The sequence below is a fragment of the Tachysurus fulvidraco genome, chromosome 24 (assembly GCF_022655615.1).
Source record: "Tachysurus fulvidraco isolate hzauxx_2018 chromosome 24, HZAU_PFXX_2.0, whole genome shotgun sequence".
Taxonomy (NCBI): domain Eukaryota; kingdom Metazoa; phylum Chordata; class Actinopteri; order Siluriformes; family Bagridae; genus Tachysurus; species Tachysurus fulvidraco.
This window is the reverse complement of record NC_062541.1, coordinates 10,512,864-10,521,851: the sequence shown is the minus strand read 5'-3', so window position 1 is coordinate 10,521,851 and position 8,988 is coordinate 10,512,864. Positions and strand designations below refer to the sequence as shown.

General features: G+C 34.0%; 1 long non-coding RNA gene across 1 annotated transcript; it reads right to left on the bottom strand.

Annotated features, from left to right (window-relative positions):
• Nucleotides 1–254: 254 nt before the first annotated feature.
• Nucleotides 255–3,526, bottom strand: LOC125140158. Its single transcript, XR_007139403.1, has 3 exons — nt 3,472–3,526; nt 3,242–3,294; nt 255–2,523 (listed from the first exon to the last, which is right to left on the bottom strand). It is a non-coding gene; the product is annotated as an uncharacterized LOC125140158 (long non-coding RNA).
• Nucleotides 3,527–8,988: the final 5,462 nt, after the last annotated feature.

Here is an 8,988-nt window from a genome sequence, read left to right as displayed (position 1 = left end):
GACTGTGAGACAGTTCCTGGATCACAGCCTGCTCTCATCCTCGGTACTATTGATCTTCATTACCTCCATAGGACTAGAGCCGCCTGTCTCTTAGCCTGATCTGGCAAGACTCTTTTCAGACTTTAGCTTTTGTTCTTATCCAGAATTAGGCAGCACTCCTTACAAAACTGGACAATTTTTTTTTCCCATGAAAAACATTGTCTTAGATCTTCATTTTGCATAAACCTAAGATGTTGGGCTTATATATTACACAAGATCTTGGAATAAATGTATAAGGCAGTGCAACAATATATGGACATATATGCTTAAAATGCACAGCATTATTTCTTTGGATTTCAGTAATACTGCTATACAGGTATAATTAAGAAAATTCAACATGTTTTCAAACTAATTCATGATGAAGGCACGCTTTTTGCTACCCTCTTCAACATTCCTTCAGTCATTCCTCCTCCTTCAGTTTAAGTGAGAAAATAAAAAAGGTTAACTGAAGAATGAATGATAAAGAGAGCATGATGAGTAAATGAAAGGGCTTTTATTGAATAGAAAAGCTCCAAGGTGTTACTCACTTTCACAGAGTGAGATTAATTCAATTGCCCAACCCTGCTCTGCCAAAGACTGCTTTAGAGAAGGACCAAATCAAAGTCGCTGTGTAAAAGACATAATGACCACAAATCAGTTGTTGCTAAACCTGTCATTGATTAAGCCATATCTTTAAGTTGATGCAAAGACAAAATACTTACTCATGCCTTAAGAAGCACGTGGCCAATGCCTTAAGACCAAGAAAACTAATGTGGATTTTTTTTTTAGCTCATACTGTATATTGAACACATACAGTACCTCTTCACTAGCAAATTTTTTTGAATATAGGCTGATTTTAGATCTATTTGGTACAGTATTTTGAATGTGAATTCAAAATACAACTTTTCTAAGCTTGTCATTACTGAAACATTATGATACATTATTGTATGATACATTATTGAAACCTGCAAAGTTTTGAATATTGTTTAGGTGAAGAAAATATCTTTCTATTCAATTCTATAGAAGCATGTCTTACCCTTTTGTCAAAATGGACTGATTCGAAGAGCAACCATTTCAAAAGAACATCAAGAAATAAATACTTCATGAATGTAGTAACAGGTAACAGTAAAAATGAAACATTAATTTCCAAGATAAGATTTAAAGCATATTTACAGATACAGCAGTCTCTTTCGGTTTCATTTAATGACAAAGCAGTGTAGGTTATAAAAATGTTTGTTATCTCATAGGTTTGCCAGGAGGGTAATACTGATTAGTAATTACTAATACTAATTAATGCTTATTTCTTCAATAAGAAACATTGGGGCCCATACATGGTTATGAATGTGTTTTAAAATCCTAATGTACTCTTCAAATAAAACTGGCATAGAAGCAGCATATAATGCTATAACATGTATAACATTAACTTGTTATTTTAATAACTCCATGTTCTGCTAATAGATATATTCATTTGATATTTCTGATATTTTGATAGGTCTTATATATAAAAACTGTTTTATATTCAATAAAGTAAGCAACATTCTTGTACTGGCTAATGATAAAAAGTCACATAAATTAGTATCGACATTTGCCACTTACATTGATCAGTGTTAAGGGTTTTTCTTTATTTCCTTCATTGTTCGAGAATCCAATTAATTGTACGTGTTTGGATAGATGTAGCCGGATCTTTGTCAAGGATCTTCTACATGCATTCCGTATACCTGAGCATATACATTTGCTCATTCATGTGTATGTGCAAACGTCTTTCTATCCTTTCCCTGGTAAAAGAATAACTCGTACACTCCAGGCTTTTAATGGTATATGTATATGCTGTACATGAATTTAGTTAAGAATCAAGGCCATATGTGCACTAAATAACACCTAGTCTGGAGAGGGCCTCAAGTGTAGCTGGTATTCCATTGGCCAGTGAAAGTGTTGAAAGACGTCTGCAAATACAGATGAATGCACACAGTTATATGCTCGAGTCTATGTGCTAGGATAGGACAGAAATTGTTTGCAGCTGCACACACAAATTCAACTTTACACTAATAGGCACTGCAGAAAGAACAGAGCATGGAAACAAAACAGTCACAAAATCTAAGAAATTTAAACCAACAAAACATGATCAGGGTGGTTGAGTTTTGCTTAATTGCAGGAATACATGTGGAGAAAATTCAAATCATGAAGACAACATTCTAAAGTTATCCAATTGTATACAGTTTATACACAGAGACATAACAAGCAAGTATACAAACAAATTGTCTATGCTTGCTAATCATTTAGTTATCACTCTTACATCTGGCAGAATTGCTTGAGACAAGAATTTACTTAACATTTTTTTGCTATTTTTCCTGCTATTGAATCTTCACTATGCAAAACAAGAACAGTAATTGTCAGTAAAAAGTCTTTTATCCTAGAATTTTTTTTGATGTAAGCCTCCATAAAGTCTTCCTTGGCAGAACCAATAACAACCTCTTGGATACTTTTTTTTCAGGTTTTGATTCATACCTGCAAACCAAATAAGAAAAAAAATATTATTGTCGCTTTCAGGGCAATGTTCCTCTCTTAAGGTAAGAAAAAATATGTTCATTCATGCCATCATTACAGTAGTCCCTGGCGTCTGTTTTTTTTTTTTTTTTTTTTTTAAGTTTTGTCCTTGAAAGTTTTTGTTGATTGCCTGACCCATGCCTGGTTTTCCTTCTATCATATTTTTAACTTTAACAGACTAAAGCCTGCCTGCAAGTCCATTTGACACCGCCCTCAAAAACATAATATTTTCATGTGTGAATCACTTATTTGAATATGATTTAAATATATCAAATGCACAATATTTTGCACATTATACAATATTTGCACAACATTTGCCTGTATAGAAAACAATATTTTTAGCTTCAGGGCATCATTTTGATTTTCGTGTAAGATCTAAAAAGTGAACATGACAACTTGATATGTTATAGTTGAAGAATGACTTTGACAAACGAAGAACATATTGAAATCAGTCTCATGGCTGGCTTCAGAAGCTAAAGCTTGATAAACATGAAAAAAATAAAAAGTGATGGAAGAGAAGACTAAGAGAAATGATGGATGAGAAGACTTTTGTAAATAAAGTTACAAAACATGCTAAAAATGGTTAATTTCCTCTAGATGTTTGCAACCCCAATCAATTAGTAGAGGCTGTAATATCAAATGACAAAACAACTCTAATATTTATAGTGCAAAAACTGACCTCTATCAATAGCATGACAATGACGGGGCTGTGCAATTACACCGAGAGGTTTCCTGTACAATGAAAAGAAAATAGTTCAGTGGTTCAATATATATATTTACACACACACAAAAATATTAGCACTACAACTGATTTAAGTTATATATTATTATTACTATATATACATATTATATTATTAAATATACATATACATATTTGGTGGCTTAGTGGTTAGCACGTTCGCCTCACACCTCCAGGGTCGGGGTTCGATTCCTGTCTCCGCCTTGTGTGTGTGGAGTTTGCATGTTCTCCCCGTGCCTTGGGGGTTTCCTCCGGGTACTCCGGTTTCCTCCCCCGGTCCAAAGACATGCATGGTAGGTTGATTGGAATCTCTGGAAAATTGTCCGTAGTGTGTGAGTGAATGAGAGTGTGTGTGTGTCCTGCGATGAGTTGGCACTCCGTCCAGGGTGTATCCTGCCTTGATGCCCGATGACGCCTGAGTAGGCACGGATAAAGTGGTAGAAAATGAATGAATGAATATATATATTATAATTAATTATCTAATCTAAATATGAGACTAAAGCCCAAACTGAATATTTTATTAACATAATTGTATTAAATAATATTATTTTGTAAGTGTTCGCAAAACTAAAATGAAAAAAGTGTAATTTAAATGAACAGATTGCTTACTACTGTGGTGGTATGCTAGTAAACTTAAACTCATTTTATTTTGATCATTATGGATGGGTTGTCTTCAATATTTCTTGCTTTGTGTTGGCTTTAAGGCCTAAAGCAAAGCAAGTAGCTGTTGTTGCTGCTGGCAGAGGCATCAGTCTGGCAGCCTTTCAATAAGCAACACACATGCATAAAAGTAGATATGCAGGTGTATTTATTTACTTTTCAATAGTTTCAAGTCTGTTAGGGTCTACAGTGTTCATGCCATGTTGTCTGTGAATAATAAAATGTTTCATTAAAACTAAAAAACATTCTGTCATTTATGGGCGTAAATTTCATTTAACAGTAGAGGGGGGGACAGTAAATATAAAATTTCTCATGAGCAATTTTTGAAGGGGGACACAAATAATACTTATAAAGACATGTCCCCACAGTGAAAAACTTTGCTTTTATCATTATTATTGTAGCATGGAGACTGCATAATTATGGTTATTTTCAAAGTTTTTCTCAGGTTCAAATTTTCCATTTCTCCGTCATTTTATCTAGTCTATTACACTGCAAGGCAAATTTATTTATACTGTAGCACATTTCATACACAATGGTAATTCAAAGTGCTTTACATAAAGAAAGTAAAATATCATTAAAAAAATAATCACAACAATAAAAACAAGGAATTAAAAAAGGTTTCAAATTTTCTTTTTTTTGTGGCTGTGGGTCTGGGTGATTTACGGGATTTACGGCCATGCTGTCATTGTTTGGTGTAATTAGCACTTTGATTGGAAAATGTGTTTTTAGTCCATCTACAGTACATTAAGCTCCTCCTCTAAAGGAGGGGAAAGGATGACATGAGTACATACAGTAATCCACATAATGACCACATAATCAGAAAGTTTATTTTCTTTGTATCTTTTGCTGCTGATAATGTGTTATGAATATGTCATAAAGAAAATGTTTGTGTGTGAAAACTTAATAGTGTGTGTGCAACAGGTTTGAGATTGGGTATGATGGGGTATTTTTAGTGTATGAAAGGGTATGATACTGTAAAAGGGCATGATATTGTGTTCAGGGTATGGCAGACTGTAAAATGTATTATAATTTGCTTACTGTCAAAAGTGAGGACCTTCTACTAATTTTGACACTATGCTTCACCTGTTTTGTATATCTAACCCAAAACTTAACCTCAGTAACCAAGACACACACTCTGTTCTGTTTTGTCAGACAAATGTATAGGGACCTGTGCAGACTGTGGAACTCTAAATAGGCTGACCTGGCTGAATGTGTTGCTCCACTTGCCATTGTAATTAAGAGAGTTTTTGCAAACTGAGAGCTGCTGGCTGGGGACAGATCAGGCAGAGGAATCTCTCTGAGACCAGTGTCAAGCAACAGCCATAGATGTTAAACATATATACAGCTCAGATACAGTCATGGCATAAAAGCTTCATATATGTATTCATCTCTTAGTTATGTTTAGAACTTCTCTCTTCATGACTGAGTGTGCCCTCTTGGACCTTGAAGCTGGCATTTTAAAAATCTCATGGGATTAGACACATCTGCTTTTTAAAAGGATAATGCTTCCTGTCCCAAGACAAATTGTTCAAGAATGGATTAAGAAACACAAGAAAAAGTTCAAGGTGTTGCCTCCAAATTCCCCAGATCTCAATCTTATTAATTGTCTATGGGATGTGCTGGAAAATATAAGTCTAATCCATGGAGGCCCCAGTTCACATCTTACAGAACTTGATGCAATGTTTATGTAGGTGGTTCATGTCAAAGTAACATCCACATGTGAGGACCCCAGATTTCCCAGCACAACACTGCCCAGAGCATCATTCTGTCTCTGCTGGCTTTCTTTCTTTCAATAGAGCATCTCATCCCCAGGTACTGTAAGTGATGCACACACACGGCTGTCCACATGATGTAAAAGAAAACATGACTCATCAGACCAGGCCACCTGACAGGCAATTTAACATAAAATGAAATAAGACATTTCTTGCATTACTGGGGCTTTTGCTATGCCAAACTTGGTGCCTAGATGAACATCAGACAGATTTACGTTCAAACGATCCTTCAGAAATGGAAAAGAAACTAGGTTTTCAGGACATCTCCAGAGGCAGGACAGATATCAATTAAATATTGCATCGAGTAACTTTCCATCTCAAGATCTATGCTACAGCATTTCCAGCACCGTCTTTAAAACCCACATTACAGGAATATCATTTTACAATACTACAAAAATTAAGATTTCTGAACTTTTGTCTTAGCTACTCATATCTGAAATTCCTCCTTTTTAAAATGTCCTCTGGGTCTCTAAATGTCCTTTAGTCTAAATTGCATTGGGTAATTCATTCATTTATTTGTTTGTTTGTGTGTTTATTTATTTATTTATTTACATGATTTTTTATGTTCAATATTGTAGATGCTTATGTAAAATCAGAACTCTGACTTTCTAGTATATGTGTCAATGCTTTTAAAATGCTTTCAAGGGCCAATTTACTAAATTTCCAGATAGATGGACTCAGTATGCCATTTTTTCCCCTAAGGCTTTCTAGATCAATGAAAGGCAAAAACCATTTAATCTGTTTTAAGCTAAAAATCTGATAAATTAACATGGTTTAGAGAAAACACAAAACACCATATAGTGATTTATTCACTATCATATTTGGGCTGAAATAAAGCTTGAAATTATAGAAATTTTAAATCTCGTTTGAATTTCCCTTTTGAACCAAATTTCCATTAATTATTTAAATTGAAATCTTCAGGAAAGGAATATGCACTTAACAGCACATATATTATCTTTCTTGTTATTTGTGCACCATCTTATATGTGTAGACTGAGTTTTTTCTTTAGCCATGTCTTTGTTTTGTTGTCATCCATTCCTGCTGTATATGCCCTTTGATATTCCTATGATTGCAGTATCATAAACTAAACATATTGATTAAATATTCCATTTTTCTTCTTATATACTACAAGACTCAGGGGTCTGCTGTTACTAAATTATTTGTTGTAGTTATTCTTCTTATCCTAGATAATATTTGTAACATTATTTATTTATTTTTAGCCCGATTTGGAGTAATTTTGGAAGAACATTATGAAGGGGATGTCCACTGTTCGCTCTTAGACTCTGAAATGAACAATTTTTAATCACGTTTAACCACGTTTAATCTGACACTTGAAAAAACATTGATTACTTTAATTAAAACCATTCAGAGCTTAAGAACAACCTAGTCAATAATCCTTTTCCCTCTAGAAACACTGTTGACAATGCTCTCAGTCCATAATTAAAAGCTGAAAGGACAAACTCCCAATTTATTAGCCAGATGTCCAATTTTATTTACACACTTGCTGCAAGATGCAGTGGATTCTCCAGTGAATGGAACTCAGATCAGCCACATCTTCGGAGGAATTCAGTGAATGTGTCGATCGACAAACCTTGGATATTGACTATCTACTGCATGAAAGTGCAAAGATTGGAACACTGTAATGGAAATAGACATAGATTATTTTTTTCCCTATAATAACATGCACCTTCTCACACACACACACAGTTATACTCCTACTGTGAATATATATATACAAATATTGAGACATTTGCAGTTTATACAGAGGCTTTTCTTGTAATCCACAGAGAAAAAATAATTAATCTAGCCGCATATAAACTGGTTCTTAGTGAAAGAGAACTTTCACTCAAACACAAGGTCAAAAAAACTTAATGTGAACGCAAAATGTACAATGAATCCTTTCTTCTTTCCTACTCATGCAGATAGCAACCTTTCAGGTAATATCATTCTTTTTAAAAAGTATGTTATTCTAGCCTTTGATGCAATATGATGATAAATTTATTCATCAGCCCCGATGCTATGTGTTGTTTCTAATTTCTATAAAGTAAGTCTGTCAAGTTTCATTTTTATACTTGTTATCCCTCCTATTGTGATTAATTTCGCTTTATATGAGTGATTATAACATAGCATTATAACATAATAAACACTTATAACATTTGCTTTTATCAAATAGACATATAAAAAAAATTACAGATCAACATACTGTATCTATAAACTTCTGAAGATGCAATTGCACATTATGTCAGAAAACGGTGGTGTCTTTAGTGATAAAATTCAGACCCAATCACAAGGATAGCTAAAAACTCGATTTATTAAATTTAGTAACATAACAGAAAAACTGGGAAACACTAGGAAATAGAAAAGAGAACCGTGAACACAAAACGTAAACAAAACCACATGAGACAAGAGAGACAACTGCCAGAACGCCCACTAATGTTCCAATGTTTGAATTATACAGTCAACTAAACTCACATTCAGCAATCCAGACTGAGCTAAGATAGAACTATTAGAATAGAACAAATATTAATTAATTACATGAATCCTGAAATCAGCCTGAATACATGTTTTAATCAGTGAGTATTTTGGTATTTCTATCAATAGGTCATGGTTATACTGAAATAGGCACAATAAAACATTACCCATCAGCCCCAGCATATCCTCCGACCCTGCAGGTCACATCTCAGTCATCTCAGTGAGCACTCACATCTGTTGTGCATTTCCAAATTAGCACATCTATTCAAATTCTGGTTTCTTTTAAAGTCATGCTTTATTGTTGCTTTGCCTTCCATAGCCTCTCATTGTTTGCATTTTTGCTTTTTTTTTGTGTGTGTGTGTGTGTTCACTGTTTGTCTTTATAGACCTTGAATGTATGAAAAAGTTCAGAATGAATATTGCATAGAATGGTGTGATCATGAATTATAAGTTATAGTTATATAGTTATATAGTATATGTTTCACTGGGGATTTGTTATAAATGGTTTGTCCCGGGCCTAAGCATTATGCATGGCTGAGCCTGCAAACGTACCACTAGACACAGAGAATAATGATCACTGAAATTGTCAGTGAGTTTCAGTCCTTTGGTACTTCACATGCTCATCAAATACTTTTACAGGAACCTAATATTTATTATCATTATATTTCAAAATGGCTGTAATACAAGTGTGAGTCAAAGTAGAATATTTTCTCCTACACAGAAAATATATTACACAGAAATCCGGATAGGTAGAACATTGGAAAAATGATACACTATTGAAAC